The sequence below is a fragment of the Mytilus galloprovincialis genome, chromosome 8 (genome assembly GCF_965363235.1).
Source record: "Mytilus galloprovincialis chromosome 8, xbMytGall1.hap1.1, whole genome shotgun sequence".
NCBI classification, from domain to species: Eukaryota; Metazoa; Mollusca; class Bivalvia; order Mytilida; family Mytilidae; genus Mytilus; species Mytilus galloprovincialis.
In genome coordinates this window covers 42,960,086-42,980,637 of record NC_134845.1, presented here as the reverse complement: position 1 = coordinate 42,980,637, position 20,552 = coordinate 42,960,086, and the positions used below count along the sequence as shown (strand labels likewise).

The following is a 20,552-nucleotide window of genomic DNA, read 5'->3' as shown; positions in this document are numbered from 1 at the left end:
TGCCAAAATTTTCAAGGCTGTTTGTGAGATATTTTTTTCTTGAAAAATTTGTAATTTACAACATTTTAGAAGACCAGCGACAATATAGTCTGAAAGAGAAACATGTACCGGTAGTATCATAGAGAAGAGATCACAATAATATATATGCCATATATATAAGTGCATGCAATTAAAACTCAGGTTATAATAATAACAGCATACAAGACAATTAAACTAAATGTAATTAAATCAATGATCTTGTACATTAATTTATGACACATATTCCCTACACAAACATGACAAAACCTAATGCATAGGAGCAACACAAAGAATTATCTTTTCATAGTAAATCTTATTGGTGTGTTTTATTCAAACCATTATGACAGATAATAAAACTCTAAAATCCAGTGAAAAATAACCAAAAAAAAACATAATATTACATCACCTGATCAGATTAAAATGACTTTCTGCCATTTTGGAATCCCAGACGTCATGGAATAGTGAAATCAATAGCCAATACAATTCCAGTCAATAATTCTACAACCATCAATTTACATGGAGTCTCATTGCAAAAAATGTGAAATGTCAATGAAACACAGTTCACAACTTCATCAGATATTCTAACTAGATTACCAAAGCTTACAACATACAAACAAGGCGAAAAAATCAATATAATTTCTAGGAATAATTAAGCTGCATCATTTACGATTATTTCTACCGATCGTGAGATTGTAATTAAGGTGTCTTAAATGGATGTTGATGTGACAATGGGAAACGGTGACTGTGTCATTAAAAAAAATCTAAAATCAATATGAAAAAAAATATTAAGTTGATTGTGAGTCACTCTTTTTCTTTTGAACATTTACCGTGAAAACTATAAATTGTATAACTACATAATGTATTACATTATTTCCCTGACAATCTGTTTCCATACACTGATGCATTATGTAACAACAAACAATGAGTTTTATAACAATAACACATAAAATCCTTAAATTATTATGTTCAACTGTCAGCAAAAAAGGTGCATTAATTTCCAAGAAAGAATGAAAGTCAGCAAAAGAAGATATGAAACTTCATCTCAATTTGTTTTTTAAGGCAAATTAAATTTTTTAAATTTTTCCTTAGAGCAGTGCATGCACATCTAAATTCAAACCCTAGACTTATAAATGTTCCAGCATCCAGGCAACATACACGATCAGTGCATCCACTTCAAACTTCTACCTCGATCAAGATTAAACGCTAAAGACCTTTCTTTGATGGTATAAGATAGATAAATTAACTACCTATAAATTATATTCAAGACAACAAGACTTTTTCTTACCACATATATTTTATCCTAATAACTCAGAATATTTGACTCTTATGTAAAATTGTACAATTTAATTGTTATTATTTTTCAATAATAAATACTGTTCAAACTCACTCAGAATCTACTTGTGGACCCTCAGATTGAACTTTATCTCAAGACTAGCATCAACACATACAGGTTAAAAAAAACACCTTAGATCTAACTTCAGTCATTGTCAGTTTTGTCCTTGTAATAAATTGTTCTGTTTAGATTATAAAAAGAAGATGTGGTATGATTGTCAATGAGACATCTCTCCACAAGAGACCAAAATGACACAAATTAAAAACTATAGGTTACCATACAGCCTTCAACAATGAGCAAAGCCCATACTGCATAGTCAGCTATTAATGGCCCCGAAATGATTATGTAAAACAATCCAAACGAGAAAACTAACCTCCTAATTTATGTACAAAAAATGAACGAAAAACAAATATGTAACACATAAACATTTTAACCACAACCACTGAATTACAGGCTCCTGAACTGGGAGAGGCACGTACATACAGAATGTGGCGGGGTTAAACATGTTAGCGAGCAGGATCCCAACCATCCTTCCTAACATGGGACAGTGTTCTAACAGAACAACATTAGAACGAACTATAAAAATCAGTTCAAAAAGGCTTAATTCATCAGATGGATAAAAATACAATATACTACAAATACAAGTGGACGTGGCCCAGTACTTGTACATCCCAACAACAAAAAGACACTAAGTACAGATCTGAGAGTACACACAGTTACTGACAGCTAGTTCAAAGCCATTAACAACTAAAAAAAAAATCATGCATCTAATAGATCTAGGAAGATGTGGTATGATCTAAGACTAGATTATCCCATATCTGTAATAACTCTGTCTAAGGATAAAGTACTCCAATTCAAGGTATCCTGGTATCTCAGCTTTAAATCCTGTTTACTCTGCAGGTAACTTAAGGTATCCTAGATTCATCTAAGACCTATTCTGTTGCACAACTAAACACCAAGCATGAAGGATTTGTCACAAAATTATTATCTCAAGATGAAACTCTAAGTCCAAGACCTACACTAATTCTACAGACTAGACTTAACACACTACAGCTTTGTACTAGACATAACGACTGTCAGACAAATAAATGATACAGAATAAAATTACATGTTTATCAAATATAATGCATCATTCCTAGACATAGTGACAGCTTACTCCTACTCAATACTAGATCTATGACAACTAGAATATTCACTGCAAAGTGCAAAGGGTATATCCATATTTTAAATGTTTAAAACAAATGATTTTCATATTAACTATGTGGGATAGAAATTGACCATATGCAAACTCTTCAACCGTTTAAAATTGAGGTGTAAAAAGAACCCTACGAAACAGGCCAGAATTCATCTTTTATTTCATATTAGAAAGTTCTAAAATTGATAAAAGTCTTATTCATTTACATGTACATGTGCACATGCATAAAGTTAATTTCTATCAGAAGCTGCTTAGATTTTCAATTTGTTTTCTTAGCTTGAAGATTTTTGCTATGAATTCTAATTTAGATATTAGGATAAATGAAGGTGTGGATGGTTTACAGAATAGAGAATAATGGGGGCCAGGAAAAAGAGAATAGAGAATGATGAGGTGCTTCAATATAAAGAATACAGAAATGAAGGATCCCCTATTCAGACCCTTATCAGATGATATAGTTTAATCAAGGGTTGCAACATTAGGGTAAAAAAACCCAACAAAACAATATAACAGAAGCAGGACACTGTACCATAAAAATTCAGAAACCATTTAAGCAGATTGTGTAGCCTTTTTATTTCTGTTTTCATGAGGATACATATCATCTCACTGTAACCATGGTCATTACAGAAAATTCTGGAAAATACATTTTTATGCACATTTAGTTTTTGAATACCTTTCGATTTGATCAAACTATACATCTTAAAGTTGTTGATTTATTGATAACATTGTGATCATTTGTCATGTTTAGTTGTAACCTTAAACATATTATTTAAAGAGGGTAATCATCAAGTAATCAGAATTTAAATTGAGACTGATTAGTTTTTTGCAGATCAATGATCGATCAATTTGCGACAAAGAATATTCAGGTTAAAAAAACTATTTCAAGCGACTTATATTTTTTAAAAGTCTGAATGTATTGAAAAAAACATGTTTCTTTAAACTTACAAAATCAGTTTTGATGTCCAGCTCATCCTTAAGTCTATCAATCAATTGTCATCTAGAGGCCCACTTTAGTTGTTACGAAATAAAAGTGTGTCTTGCACACATCCCATGTTATTAAGATTTTCAATCTAGATTATAATTGTAATTAACCATATGATACCAGTATTATCAATCAATAACTATGTCCTTATCTTATAAAACACCTGGTGCACCTCACATATAACAATAAGTCTTAAGTCGTTAAAGGTAGACAGAAGAAACTAAGTATAAAATCATTAGATGATGCAGAGCAGATTCTTTTTATCAGATTCAAGACAATGCATAATATGGAATGATTATATGCAGTTTCCAATAATTGATGTATTATGTCAGATCATGACCACGGTAATGATAGGTTATGATTATGCATTTATAGGGGGGTACGTTACTTTTTAATCCCATTTACTTACAACTGTAACTACTGTGGCTTCATAATATTTGTTGGATACCAATTTTTGTGTGTTTCGTGAGAACAGGTGTACCATGAATTTAAATGGTCAACGTATTACAAATTTTCTGTAGGCAGAAATGCAGAGATTGGCAAAACCACGAAATAAAATATCCACAAAAATGCAAGTATTCCTCAACCCACGAAAATAAATGACTCCACAGTATAACAGACTACGGTAATTATTCTATTATGGAGACACTACACCCACTAAGCATGTTCAAATAATATTTTACTCCTCCCCCTTTTTTTCTTATAATGTTTTCAATAGAACATCAAATATCTAATAATATATAATTGGGGGAAAAGCTGGTACATGTATTGATGTACACTAGACACCTGTCAAAATGCATGCTGGAAATTACTTGATCTGCCAGGAATAGCTCATTATTGTTGTTATTCATCTTGAAGGGAGTATGATTTTGTATTGGAGAGATGGTTATTACATGTATTTGGTTTTTAGTTTTTAAATTGCACCTGTCTATGTTGCTGTTGTTGTTGAATAGAGACTATTAGCCAATATTGCCCCACATATTCATGTGTCATGTCTTCCCAAAATGTTATAAATTTTAAGAAAAGTTTGGCATGCAACATTTTTATCCTTTTAATAAGTTTGAAATAAAGCCTTGTAAAGTTAATATGATAAATCATCTGAATGACTGAATAAAAAGTCCATGAATATTCAACAATATACAAAAAAGTGTTGAAACTATTTGGAATGCATTATGTTGTGGTAAAACATTATATATTATCAATTCCCTTGCAAATATTTTTGATGGATATATGCAATTTGAAATAATATTATTCACTACAAAACTGATAGTTGTATAAGCATTACTTTTTTGAGACAAAAATTGATACCTGTCAGAATATTCGCAAATTTCCTGTTAAAAATCTTAATTTGGGGCTTACCTCAGAGCTGCAGTCAACAATTTGTCTAGATTCAGCTAGATGTTTAAATATGGTATTTGCTTAACCATCACTGAAGACCTGTACTGACCTCAAGGTGTCTTATTGTTTTACATATTGTTGTTGGGTTGCTTTCTTACTTAGGTTTACACATTTTTCTTTTAATTCATATATAAACTATAATTTTTAGACAAAACATTGACGAAACACTTTTCAACAACCTGAATAAAAGTTAACTTCAATTAATATAATTTAATATAACATCAAAACTGAAATTTATTAATATCAATAGGAACAGAAAAAATGAAACCTTAAATGCTGAATATTATATTATCTTTACAATTTTCTAAAAAAATTTAAATGCAACATCATGGTCATAAATAATGCAGAAAGATTATTTAATATAATGTGATAATGAAACTGTATATATTTCATATTTATAAATGACAATTTGCTTATCAGTTATGGAGGTATATTCAAGCATGGTGGTACACTCATAAATTGAGTAAGTATATTCATGAAAGGAAGAGTTATTTCATAAACAATTACATTCAAATTCTAGCTTCCGAAAATTTCAAATCCAAATCTTTCAAAAGAAAGAAAAGAATAAAATACAATTCATACAGTAATTCTTTGCTTTCAACTGACAGAAAAAGAATTATGTTAAGAAATTACTTCAGTGTTTGATAAAAGATCAAAAGATATAATAATGTCCCCCTGAATGATGAAGTGTGACCTTGACATGATATTGAACAACTTCAGGATTGATATAATGTTAAAATACCAATGAGTGCCACTTGTAAACACTTGAATTTCATATCTGAAACGAATTCAATTGTGTATTATAATTTATTAAGTGTTACAAATTATGACAGTTCCACACCTGAAGAATTAAATTATTTCTTACAAGGTGTACTTGATATGCTGTCATTGTTGATCTTCAAATACAGACCTATCTAAGCCTGACAATAAACACAAATATGATCATGATAACATGGAAATCAATTATATGTTCCTTATTATTTTAAATTATTCAATTTAATACCTAACAAATCAAAACTGCAAAATAAATTATATTTTTCCCAACTACATTGTGAAATCAGGACAATTAACCAGGGTTATGACGATAGTTTTATGGTACTTTGTAGAAAAGATTATCAAGTTATAAGCCTAGTTTTACGTCAACTTCCAGTCCTGTCAGCTTTAAGATGATTGAGGAGACTTATAGATTATTGATGGTTTTTCAAACTAAAGGGTGTTTCTCAGATACATACTCAGCGCAGGGCACAAACAGCCACGAGAAGAGATGTGGCCAAGAAACATCCTTTTTTTTAAAGGCTATTTGGCCCATGATGTCATAGATGTTTACATTGATAACAGCATGTGTGCTCTTAGTTTCTAGTGATAATTTTCTATCTCAAGCAAGAAGCATGTTATGAAAATATTATAAAACAAGAATGTGTCCATAGTACACCATTGTACACAGATGCCCCACTCGCACTATCATTTTCTGTGTTTAGTGGAATGTGAAATTAGGGTAAAAACTCTAATTTGGCATCCAAATTAGAAAGATCATATCACAGGGAACATGTATACTAAGTTTCAAGTTGATTGGACTTCAACTTCATCAAAAACTACATTGACCAAAAACTTTAATCTGAAATTTGCACTATCATTTTCTATGTTCAGTGAACCGTGAAATTGGGGTCAAAACACTAATTTGGCATCTAAATTAGAAAGATCATATCATAGGGCACATTTGTACTGAGTTTCAAGTTGATTAGACTTCAACTTCATCAAAAACTACCTTGACCAAAAACTTTAACCTGAAGAGGGACAGATGGATGGAAGGACAGAAGGACGAACGAAAGAATGGACGCACAGACCAGAAAACATTATGCCCCTCTACTATCGTAGGTGGGTCATAAAAACTAGATCATAATTTTGGTAGTGATTTTACTTCATAAAACTTTAAACTTTACATTAATATTTCACCTTTTTGCTATAGTTAGAGGTCAAAAATGGGCAGTAATAATTAAGACCACCTTTTTTTGTTTACATATGAAATTCCTCTTATATTCAGTTACTGACTTCTTGAGTATACCTATAATAAAACTGAAGTCATAAAACTTTCGAGTCAGTTTTTTGTACTTATATTCCAAAATCAACCAATCAAATTGCTGGATTTCATGATTCGAGCATGATTTTTGTGCTCTGAGCACTGAGCAAAGTTTTATGAGCATTATTGGCAAATTATTAATTCCAGCTCCATATCAAAATGTTTCATTTTTTGATAAATGGCAACAGTTTATGTTTTGATATATGCCCAACCCCCTATCCCCTCCCTTACTTTAGCTTTGACAGTTTCACTAAATTTCACAGACTTAATTGTTTCAAAGTAGTTGAATACCATAAAAGTATGGACAATTGGAAAACCCTATTTACTTTAATACACACTATCATTCGGATCTAAGGACAAATGAAAAAGCTCTGCTACCATATAACTGCTTACTACCAAATTATTTTAAATCTGGTAGCTGTTAGTAGTTGTCTCATAGGCAATCATACCACATCTCCTCAATTGTATATAAGGTATGATTAAGTATGCTATAAATTTGATCTTTATACCTTTTAGCCAGACTTTAGGAGAGACATACAATTGATCAATAATATGAAATGTGTGATTTGCCCTATATTCATATGACATCTGTTTATGAACAGTATTTTATTTTTACTCACACCTTTTTAGACTAATTAAATTTCATATTCAGATTTATTATATCTATACATTGCAAAAAGAAAAATCATCTGTCAGTATTAAAATAAGGCATAATAACGGAAGCCAGAAGCTGACATTATCATTTCTGAAGAAACTTAATAACAGTCAAACCATCAATAATTTTAATCTAAATCCATTTTTTTCTTTTTACCTTTAATATAAATTAAGCTTTCAACCCCATCAATTGTCTATTGTTTGACTTATCTTGTAAAAATACAAGTAGCTCACAAAAAGACTAGAAAAATATTCTATTTATCTGAATAGATAAGATGTGAAATAATGCATGCAAAAATTGTATGACCTTTTCATATACAAGTATTTAAGTCTTTTCCTTTTATAAATGACCCTGTTTAGTAAACAAATGTCGATCTGCGTGCACCCAAGTCAAACTCGGTCACCATGACCGAAATTGCACCAAAATGCAAATGTACTTTTGTCACAATATCAAAGAACCGAATTTCCTCTAACGTAATTGGTTACCAATTTAAAAAAGATATCAATTTCCCATCTTATCTATTCAATATCACAAAATTTAAAAACGCATTAGATAAGACATTACATAACAAAAACAACTCAATATACAAATACAAAGTCAATATCACCTCAATAAATTATAAAATGGTATGACAACAAAACCTAAAGCTGAGGTTTTCTAGTTTATTTAAATTGATTCCCTATTGAAAATGAATTTATGTCAAAAGTTAGACTTTTCAATATAAAATTACATATACATTTGGATGATTGGACTATGTCAAATAGTCAGTTACACCAAACAGAAGGTGATCCAGTAAATCTATATAAATTCTTTTATAGTGAAAAACTACTATATACAAAAATTGTATAATACAGATAGAATTTAAGCTGCTTATAATTAATAATTTAACCGTATTTTAGAGTTTCATTCATAGCCACGATGGAGAATTGTGGGAACTTTATAAAAATCCTCACGGTTATTTAAATATTGATGATTAAAATGATATAATGTTTAGTAATGGAGATTTGGATGTGTTCGGTCAATTTTCTAGTAATAAAGTCTTATCTAATAAAATTACCACTTCTGTGTAATTCTTTGATCAACAAGGTGTGTCCTATAACATGTAGAAAACACCTGATATAATAACGAGTTTTAAACATAATGAAATATGATGAAATAAATGAATTGAGGCTAATCTCTAAAACAAAAAGCTTTAATCATATAACAACAGATAGGGTGAAAAATTACATTTCCAATGTATTATTTAAATGATAAGTCAAATAGTGATAAGTTAAATAAAAACATTTTTTTTTAAATATGAAAAGTTAACTCATTTTTAACCTTTTAAAGGGGCATTGGCTGTCAAATTATCATATCTAATCAATAACACACTAAAACGTATATCTAAATTATGAAAAGTCTAAAATAAACAATTTACAAGGCATGGACTTGTTATCTGTATCATGGTTTCATGTGTATTTTAGTCTAGCCGCCTGCATCTTATTATCTATCCAGTTGACCTCCGAAGACTGCTGGTGCGCATATAAGCAATATAAACATAAATATAGATAAAAATAGATAACAGACTTGTGCAATTGGATTTTTCTTGGTCTACTGTTAGTTATATTTTAAGGTTGAGGGGCTGTTTTGTATTGAAATGATAAACAAGACCAAAATTCAGCATGATCTGTAATATGACCTACATGATAATAAACAAATCAAGTCAACCTTACTATCCATGTAGGAACAGTTAAAAATTTATTTTTTTTCAGTTTCAAAGATACAATTCCTCAAAAAAAGGGGGGACTTAAACAGAGTTTTACTGTAACTCCATAAACATATAAAGTTATAACTTTGAAAGAAATTGTAAAAGTTGGATCGACAGACTGGTCCATGGCAGACAGACAGACAAATAGAAAGATGACAAATTCTTTAATTCCTTGAGGCTTTGCCAGCAAAGGACTTGTATGTATAGCACAGTTTCCTTAAAGGATGAGGAGCACTGAACTTATAATCAATCAAATGTCAAGATTATCAGAAAGAAAAGATGCCAGAAAATTTAAATTATGAATCCTGGAGATTTTTTTAGTGCATAATTCTAAGGAAAAGCAGCTCAACAAAATACTTCAACCAGGAAAAAGCCATCTGGTGTTAACCATAAGGTTCATTCTGTATCAACAATGGTCAATATTTACCAGTCAATATCAAACTGAAATTTTTATATGATTAACAACATCCATGCTATAAAAAAACAAAACAAAAGTAAAATCAAGAAGCAAGACCAATTAGAGGTACTTACAATTCTTCATTAATATGGTAGATGGTTGACCTATCCTACATTAAACCTAGCCCAGACACAAAACCTATTCTGATCAATTACTATAAGACACTTCCCTCCCATAGATGGAATCATACTAAGAGATCCAATGCAGAAAAAAATCAATGTTCTAACGTCATATTATAATTGTACTCTGTGATTCATATACAACTATTGATTTCTAACTTGACTGTTTAAGAGTAAAATCGTCATAAAGAGACTAATTCTGCATTGTTCTATGGAATTATTCCCTTTTTATTTTATTGATTATAGATATACTCTTGGGTGGGATAAATTATCTAAGTCAACAATTTTAGCGTAAATAATTAAATTCATCATTTATATCAGTTATGGCCAGACATTAGTGTTGGGTCATACATGATGAAAATAATTATTAAAAACAATTAAATGAACAAAATAATATAAATTATTATCAGGCTTCAGCCAACACCATAAGTAAAAGTGTTACTCTATTTAAAGAAGCAACTTAATTTTAATGGACACGCTAACAGTGGAAAACACAGAAATAATGTGTCAGACAGTCAATAAAACAAGTTCGTTACAGTTAGAATAAAAATAAGGAGTTGTAGTATGATTGCCAATGAGACAACTATCCACCAAAGTTCATATAAAGAAGATAGAAGCAATTGTAAAAGGCAACCATATAACCTTTAAAAATGAGAAATACATAGTCAAGTATAAAGAGCCCCAGCACGAAAAATAAGAAACAAATCAATTCAGAAAACTAAGACTAGTAACTAGTTATAATTTTTTTTTTACGAAAAACAAATATAATTAAAAAAAGATGTGGTTTGATTACCAATTAGACAACTCTCCACATAGGGACCAAAGGACACAGAAATTAACAGCTGTATGTCACTGAGTGGCCTTCTACAATGAGCAAAGTCTATACCGCATAGTCAGCTAAATAACACCCAGAAATCACCATTGTGTCCAAAACTTTTCTCTGTTGATGTCAAGAGTGCTACCAGTCTTTTAATTTACAATGCTTATTCTGGGCTACAAAGAAGATATGTTGGACTACTGACTTTTGTTATGCATGAGCCCAGCTTGCATATTCAGGAAATACCCTTATTTGTTTCCTTAACTTGTAAAATTGTTTGCTTAAACATGATATAGAAATTTTAATAATGGATTCCATTTTCTTATGTAACTTGTCTGGTCTAAGAGCACAAAATCAATATTATTGCACTAAAAACAGACATATAGTACTGTTCCTTTTGGAGTATTGATTATTATCTAGCCTTTTATAAAATATCTGTCTTACATACTTCCACCTAATATCGTTTTCATTCCTACACAATAGGAGACTCAAATAATACATGCTATGATAATCATAAACTTCTAATATAAGCCCAATCTAGTGATCCAATTTATACATGTAATATGGGGAATTCAAATCAAGGAGGTGTCAAATATATAAAAAAAAAAAGCTACTTAAAAATAAGAAAAAATACGTTTTATACAATAACAAAACCCTTTATCTAGGAGATGAAGTGAATTTATTACTGAACATTAAAATATTAAAAAAATTACATTCAGTACAATATCAAAACCTGGTTTTACATAGAACAATTAAGATAATTCATAATTGAACATTTCAGCGTATTTTTTTACAGTTTCAATATTCAATAAATTGTCTGATTTCATAATTGTAACACATATATATCTGTATATATTGTGTGCTAAATTATGAAAACTGTACATTTTGAGATAAATAAATATTGAAATTAAACAAAAAACCTTTCATAGGATTCTGTTTACACAACCATTTATATAATTTTAATAATCTACATTTTTGTCTACCTTTTCATTTTAAGGGAGATAAGTCTTGTACTTTTTCCCAACAAAAATTCAAACATTTCTGAAACGTTCTTTTATTTTCCTGTTCATATCATATTTTTTTTGGCAATCTAATTCATTCTTAATATGTATACTGCTTTATCATGTTTATTAAGGGAAATAAGTTTTACATTTTTTAATCACAAAATTTTTAAACTATCAAAACAAAATAAAATTACTCTGGGTTTTATTCATAAAACAATGTTTAAGCTGGAGTCATCTACATTTAAAGGGAAATAACTCTTGTACTTTTATCACAAAATTTGAAAATTATTTGACACAAATATAAGTACTGTAAATTTAGACATATCAATAGAACATTCAAAGAGACAGACAAACTGGTATGTTCCTATATTTTTCGAACCACTAAGTTGGCTGTCATCTGCAAAATTTGACTATAATTTGTCTAAATGAATACACCATTCCACTTACCTAATCATTTATCTTGTGTAGAACATCTGAGTGTTTTCTACCATGAATACTCTTTTCCAATTATCTTCAGTTCTTAATTCTTCATTTTATCATTCATTGACAATGACTTCTGTAGCCTAGGCAGCCATAATATTTTTGGAAAATGAATATAATGAATAAATATATTCTAAAAAGGAAAGAATCAAACTTCACTATTATACATATCATTACATAAACCTTTAAATATTTATAATTTGTTGGGTTGCTGTTTAGTTGTTGGTTACACTAGAACATCTTCCTTGATTCAAGTGTATAGGTTTTGTGGATAATAGTTAGTATTTTCACATTCAGTTATTTAGTTTCATTTCAAAATAATCTGGCTGATCACCACTTACCAACGTACCAAAATGTAAACATAATTAATTGATAAAATTTCACGATCAGTTACTCAGTTTCATCTTAAAATGAACTGGATGATCACCACTTTATCTTAAACTTACTGAAAATCAAACATTCCTCATCTCCTTATTTTCATATTGGTAAACATGGACATGATGAATATTGTTAATTGCTAAGTCTAAATTTAGATATACTGTTTATATATGGATCAAAGTATGCAAAAATTCTCAAAATTTTTTAAAAATGCAGATCGCAATTGTCATGATTGTATTGAGATTTCATTGTGACAATGTCATTTGTTCCAACAAAATTCACATGCAGAGACTAAAATCATTTTTAAAAACCAGATGCTCCGCAGGGTGCAGCTTTATACGACCGCAGAGGTTGAACCCTGAACGGTTGGGGCAAGTATGGACACAACATTCAAGCTGGATTCAGATTTAAATTTGGATTGTGATTAAATAGTTGACACAGCATAGGTTTCTGACACAGAATGAATGTGGTCTAATGAACTTAAAATATTTTTTTTGCCTTTGAGCAATTCACTATGCTGTTGAAAAAATGTTTGAAGAAATTTTCTTTTTATTTATGAAATCTGAAATAAGAAAAATTTAACCCCCCCCTTTTTTTTTCACATCCCCCTTTCCCTTTTTCTAAAACTGATCTCAATTCAAATTTCTAATGGAGTTTGCAACAATAACTACTCATTTAATACATCATAAAATATTAAAATGTAAAATAAAGTGCTTGTTATCACTGAATGGTAAAGATTGTTTTAATTTATCAGTTGGTAGTAAAAGTGAATATGCATTGTATATTGTATAAAACAGTGATTTAAGTTGATTCAACTACTATTCTGGACAAAGAAAGATAACTCCAATTGAAAATTTCTTGCTATTGCACAATATTGTACAATTAGATATTTCGTGCTATTGCGCAATACTGTGCAATTGAAAATATTTGCTATTGCACAATACTGTGCAATTGAAGATTTCTTGCTATTGCCCAATAGTGGCAATTGAAAATTTCTTGCTATTGCACAATACTGTGCAATTGAAGATTTCTCGCTATTGCTGAATACTGTGCAATTGAAAATTTCTTGCTATTGCACAATACTTTATATAATAATTTTGGATCCTGATTTGAACCAACTTGAAAACTGGGCCCATTAAAAAATAAATCAAAAATCTAAGTACATGTTTAGATTCAGCATATCAAAAAAGCCCAAGAATTCAATTTTTGTTAAAATCAAACTTAGTTTAATATTGGACCCTATGGACTTTAATGTAGACCAATTTGAAAACGGGACCAAAAATTAAGAATCTACATACACAGTTAGATTTGGCATATCAAAGAACCCCAATTATTCAATTTTTGATGAAATCAAACAAAGTTTAATTTTGGACCCTGATTTGGACCAACTTGAAAACTGGGCCAATAATAAAAAATCTAAGTACATTTTTAGATTCAGCATATCAAAGAACCCCAAGGATTCAATTTTTGTTAAAATCAAACTAAGTTTAATTTTGGACCCTTTGGACCTTAATGTAGACTAATTTGAAAACGGGACCAAAAATTAAGAATCTACATACACAGTTAGATTCGGCATATCAAAGAACCCCAATTATTCAATTTTTGATGAAATCAAACAAAGTTCAATTTGGGCCCCTTTTTGGCCCCTTATTCCTAAACTGTTGAGACCTCAACTCCCAAAATCAATCTCAACCTTCCTTTTGTGGTCATAAACCTTGTGTTTAAATTTCATTGATTTCTATTTACTTATACTAAAGTTATTGTGCGAAAACCAAGAAAATGCTTATTTGGGCCCTTTTTGGCCCCTAATTCCTAAAATGTTGGGACCAAAACTCCCAAAATCCATCCCAACCTTCCTTTTGTGGTCATAAACCTTGTGTTAAAATTTCATAGATTTCTATTTACTTTTACTAAAGTTAGAGTGCGAAAACTAAAAGTATTCGGACGACGACGACGATGCCAACATCATACCAATATACGACCAAAAAATTTTCAATTTTTGCGGTCGTATAATAATTACACACAGACTATTTGTCAACTGTTATTATAGACTGTGGGTGGACCTCTAAATTATTTAATGAATTTTGTAATATTGTGTTGTTCAGTTGCTGTCTCATTGATATATATATATTCACATCATATTTTATTTCATTCAGACTCTATGTCAATAATGAATGATTAAACTTGATGACATTTAAAAGCAATAACACATGTTTTGTTCCTGACCCTTGGGTACCTGCACATCATGCATGCTCAATGTTATCAATCAGGAGAATTAATGCATTCAAAGACCTATATTTCAAACTTTAGTATAACTAGTACCTCACCACAGCAAGTCAAAATAATTATTCAGTTGCGTCATGTTACACCATTTTCTTCAGGATGTTTAAAATCAGCAGACATAGGAAACAGCATCATTATTTCATGTAGCATAAAGAAAAATCTTAAAAATAATAAAGATATTGATTATGACATTTTAAAACATATGAGGCAATGTTAGTCTTCAGCATTTTTTGCATTGAATGTTTTTATTTTCATTGTGCATTTGTTTCCTCTTGTTTTCTCAAGTTATTAAACAATCTGAATTGATGGTATTTTTCTGAATTTAGTAAATTCTGGGTTTTGAGTCCATCAATCAATGGCAATGAAATCCAATAATGCAGACAAACCAGACTTTCTTTTCCCCAGCAATTTAGAAGGTTTTTTTTCAATAATGATTAGAAGACTTCAACTTTATGAAGAATTCATATTTTTCATTTTTTTTAGTTTCCCATTGACATCCTCTTATAGAATGAAAAGAAGAAAACATAGATTTGATTTAGTCTAACATTTCCACCTAGCCATAAAGGCCCATCATCATCTTCCAATAATGGTCAGGAGTTGTAGACGACTGTAAATATTGACCAGGCATCCCATAATTGGGGAGAGTTCCTGATACTGATCATAAGGTCAATATTATTTTGACACAACTGGTCTCTTTGTGCTAGCTTTTTTTCAACTTGGTACTATATATAGTTTCTCTGAGAAATGTCACACTGTACGTGTAAGATTTCTTTGTTTAGGCGCAGGAAAGAGACTCTTCAGGGCTAACTTAAACTTAAGTAAATCTTGAAATTGCTTATTGAACTCTTTAAATATTCTACTATTACATGTATATAACTCTCCACAAGAGACTAAAATGACACAGAAATTAACAACTATAGGTCACAGTACGGTCCTCAACAATGAGCAAAGCTCATACCACATAGTCAGCTATAAAAGGTCCCAAAATGACAATGTATATCCATCTGCTGTATGTCTCTTTCTACCTGATAGTAGGGTCTGATGGTCTATAGTCCGAGATTACTCTGACGTCCAACGGCTGTTTTGCCCACGGCCCCAGCTTGTCTGGCAAAACAGCCGTTGGACGTCAGAGTAATCTCGGACTATAGACCATCAGACCCTACTATCAGGTAGAAAGAGACATACAGCAGATATATTGCGATGTTGTTTTTTTTTTTTTTTGTCTCTTTATTACTTTAATATTTAGAGTTTTCGCATGCCTACTAAATTACTATCAAATTACTAATTATTTACGTTTGTTTCTGTTTTTGCCTAATTTTGGTGGAAATCTAGGGGTCTTAAATTTTCTTGATATGTATTGAAAACATTTCAACAGTTAATAAGGAACAGTAACATCCTCTCTCTTTGTCTACCTTAATGTACAAAAATTATGTGGGTATGTTACTGCATTAATATATTATTCAGTGTATTTGGAATTTGGAACACCACGTGTGATTGTTTATGTCGCAATATATCGCAAAGTATAAATTTGTAAATGGTATATATATTTTAATACAAAATAAAAGAAATTTAATGAGTAATAAAGAGTAACGTGCTTCTCCAAATAATGTATCAACCAGAACTTTATAAACCCACTTTTCATTTTCGAAAGTTTATTTTGCAGCTACCGTCAGTGGGCTAATGGGTACACGACAACTCGTACTTTCGGCAAGTCGTACTCAACCAACTCGTACCCTATTTTTGCCAACTCGTAACCATGTTTTATTTGATATTATTTATCAAGTTTATATGCATAGTTATTGTAACTTTCTTTCGTATATCATTATATAGCAAAATACAAATAAAAAAACAACTTTCATTGTTAATAAAATTCAATCATAATTGTTTTAAATAAGCTTATAAAATGCTAATCGTTATAATCATTAGTATTCCTTAGAATTGATTGTTTGAAATTGTTAGCACGGCAATTTATTTGATATGCACATTAAAATAATTATGAGTACACAATATGCTAATCAGTGGTCATTAGTGGATAACATACCTACAAAAATAGAATGGATTTGTTAAAAGTAGAATAAACAGAGAGAAGTAAATGAAAACAAAAAATCGGTATAAGTGCGGCACTATGATCATCAAAGGCCGTTGAGTTATACTTAAACAATCACCATCCTCACCGAAAAGAAAATGCATGGCTTAAACGTTGTAAAAACCAAGCTTAGAGAAAAAATATATAAACTATGGTGAAATGTATGATCATCTTCAATTGCAATCATGGTTCGTCCACGTTGTAATGTATGCAAGACGATATATAAATTGTGTATCTCAATAATATTTTCCCCTAATCCTGTTATTTGGTCCATGTTTGGGGCCAATAAGAGTATATATTTCAAAAAGCTGTATTTGTAGGACCCTTATTACTATTATTAATAGCAACAAAGCCTTGTAAAAATGTCTTACAATGTGTGTGTAAATAATAGTGATACTAGTGTTTTTTTTTAATACGCCTCTCGTAATTCTTCTAAATATTGGCTTAATTTTTATTTTAACTTTTATCATAATTGAGGTCAATACGTACATAAATGATAGTAGTATTGTGATGAAATATACATTTTAAAATATAGTGCAAACGTACATGCAGAAAGATTAGATCAGGTGTGAAGTTGTTTTGATAACGGTTAAATAATTAATGGCACGCTTCGTGTGTGAATAAGGGCCGATTAACTGGTAATCGACATACTTCAGGTGTGAAGCAATGATCAATCAATTAATCACCGGCACGCGAACTGCAATAAATAATTTGTGTATTAAGGTTTATGTTTAAAGGCTGTGGATTTTCTATAAAAATCTTGATTTATTTGCCACAAAGTCCTTTTTTTTTAAGATCTCGTCTGATTGCTTATGAGACAACTCTTCACTAGAGACCAAAATGACACAGAAATGAACAACTATAGGTAATCGTACAGCCTTCAGCCATGAGCAAAACCCACCCATACCTCATAGTCAGCTATAATGACCAGTAAAACAATTCAAACGGAAAACGAACTGACTGCCATACTTATTTAAAAAAAAAACAACAAAAAACAAAGTGTTAACACATCAACAAACAACGTGTTTATCGCAATATTCAGTAAAAAATCTCTTCAAATATTCTAAGGATCGAGCACACCTTGACACTTGAGGATTTTTTTTCAGATACAAATCCTATCAGTAGATAAATCAGTAGGTGAATAATAAAATATGAAGCATTATAATGTTAAAAATATTTTCTACTAACACGAAAAAACTAAGACATGTTCAACGCAATGTTCAGTAAAAAAATATCCTTTTCATATTCTATGGATCTACCTCAGGGTGCACTGGGATACTTCAGGGAGTTAAAATATCCATATCTACTGATATAAACGTAGAAAACTTATATTATAATGCTAAAAAAATATTGGGTACGACTTAGTAGAAGTACGAGTTGGTAGAAGTACGAGTTGCCGAAAGTACGAGTTGGCTGAGTACGAGTTGCCGAAAGTACGAGTTGACATGTATCCGGGCTAATTACCGCGTATTTCAAAAAAATAAAAATGTCAACATAGGTTTGCTGACAAAATGAGTCATCACTGATACGATTGTTAGATCGTCTCGCCGCCTTTAAATTGTCTTACAAAGGTGTGCAGACGTGCAAGTTCTGCAACAATCATTAAATAAGGTAAGGTTATATGACAAATACATATGTTGAAAGCTGCCAACCAAAACTTGCAAAAGTATTTACCATAAATGAATAAAAAAGAAATGAAGATGCGAAAAACCAAGGTCACACATGAGTAACATTAATTAGTCAATATACAGTATTGAAAAATAACTGGTGAAAACTATTTTATTAAGTCTGAAAAGTTAATATCAGTACACATGTCATGTGGTTTGCACGTTGGAATATTGATAAGGCAGCAACCATTTGATTTTCTGGGGGGGGCTATGGTTTTTTTTTCTGGACAAATTTTTTTTTCGCCTGCGGCGAAAAACAATCTATTTTTTTCGCGACAAGTCGAAAACAACTTTTTTCTTTCAATTTTAGCATTACATATAGTGGCAGCTGAGGGTGAAACAAACAATTTTGTTTTCTCAGAATCAAAAACAAATTATTTTTTTCTCAAAAAAATGGAAACAAACTTTTTTTTCCAAAAAAAAACATAGCCCCCCCCAGAAAATCAAATGGTTGCTGCCTAATGAAAGAACAAACAAAAACATGTTCTTTCCATTATAATGTAGTTGCAGGAGAGACATACATTTTGTATATCTCTGGTTAGAGATATCCTGTCGTGATCAAAATATTTAGGTTTCTGCTGTGTCATGTATGTGACACTACTCATTTTTAATGTCAATCTTTTTTCTGATCAAACTTTTAATTGTCATATCTTTCATGTTTATTACTTTATTACTTAGTACTGATAATCACCTGTCAATAGTAGTCATAAAACCATTTAATTTTAATTCCTGTCGTAATCAATCAGTGAAAATTAGATAACATTGGTTTAAATTTTTACAATAACATTAATACATGTATATTGCTTCTTCTAAAACAGAATTATATCAAACAAGCAGAGATTTTTGAAAATAAAAAGTGTATTTTGATTTTTTTCTGTATTAATATTGTACATACTTAGTTCTTGTTAATGTTTATGCACAATGAACAGTATAAACATGGCTTAACAACAATTCTGAATTGTTTTTGTTATGAAAGTAGTTGTTGTGTACTTTATGTTATATGTAGCTATAGGCCAAAAGCAAATAGGCAAGTTTCTGGTCACCTGACCGACCCTAAGTTATAGGTTCCTACTCTAGGAAGGGCGAAAGATACCAAAGGAGTAATCAGACTCATCTATATAGAAAATAAGCTGACAACGCTATGGCGAAAAATGAAAAATGACCAACAGACAAATAAAAGTACACAAGACACAACCATGACAACATAGAAAACTAAAGACTAACAGACTAAACACAAACCACACCAAAAACTTTTTCCTGATTTTTTTAAAAAATGATGCGAGGCCAAATAAAAAAGTATGTGTGGTTCCAGTTACATCTGAAAAAAGTTAGGGTAGGTAGGTAGGGATTTATTTTTCTTTTATGTTTTTTTTTTACATTGAGTCTATGGGAGCAACATTCTGACTTTAACAGCACTACTTGCTTAATGAAAAATGACAATAAAATCTTTAGGGTAGGCTATTTTTAGGCCAAAAAAGTAGGGACGGTAGGGTTACTGGAACTACACATATATTTTTATTTGGCCTGATCAGAAAAAATCTCTTCCTTTAGCTTTATTCCATAAATAGGATCTGGAAGAATAATTATATATATATTACACACTAAAACTAGGCAAAACAAAGAAAGATAAAAATAAGAAATAAACCATAAATGGTCTGCCTTCAACTTGGGTAATGTCCCTTTCCTTGTCTACATGAGCATGTGTTTAGTATACACTGTATTACATAAGTTTTTATTTGTTCGTCTCAAACTGGAACAGTTTCTGTGATGGATTTTAATGATGAGGTTATGTTTTATCGTACAGTGTCATATGTATATACAAAATTTACAAAAGGTTACAGACAAAACCATCTTCATTT

General features: G+C 30.5%; 1 protein-coding gene across 3 annotated transcripts in view; it reads right to left on the bottom strand.

Annotated features, from left to right (window-relative positions):
* The window catches only part of LOC143041999 (tripartite motif-containing protein 2-like), a 42,721-nt gene extending 30,316 nt beyond the window's left edge, over nucleotides 1–12,405 (bottom strand). The window contains exon 1 of one of the 3 annotated variants that reach the window (XM_076214199.1): nucleotides 12,247–12,405. The gene's annotated coding sequence lies outside the window, so the exon portion shown is untranslated. Of the gene's footprint in view, nucleotides 1–424; nucleotides 513–9,933; nucleotides 10,084–12,246 lie in introns of those variants that run through there. The other 2 variants (XM_076214198.1, XM_076214200.1) reach the window with 2 other exon arrangements.
* Nucleotides 12,406–20,552: the final 8,147 nt, after the last annotated feature.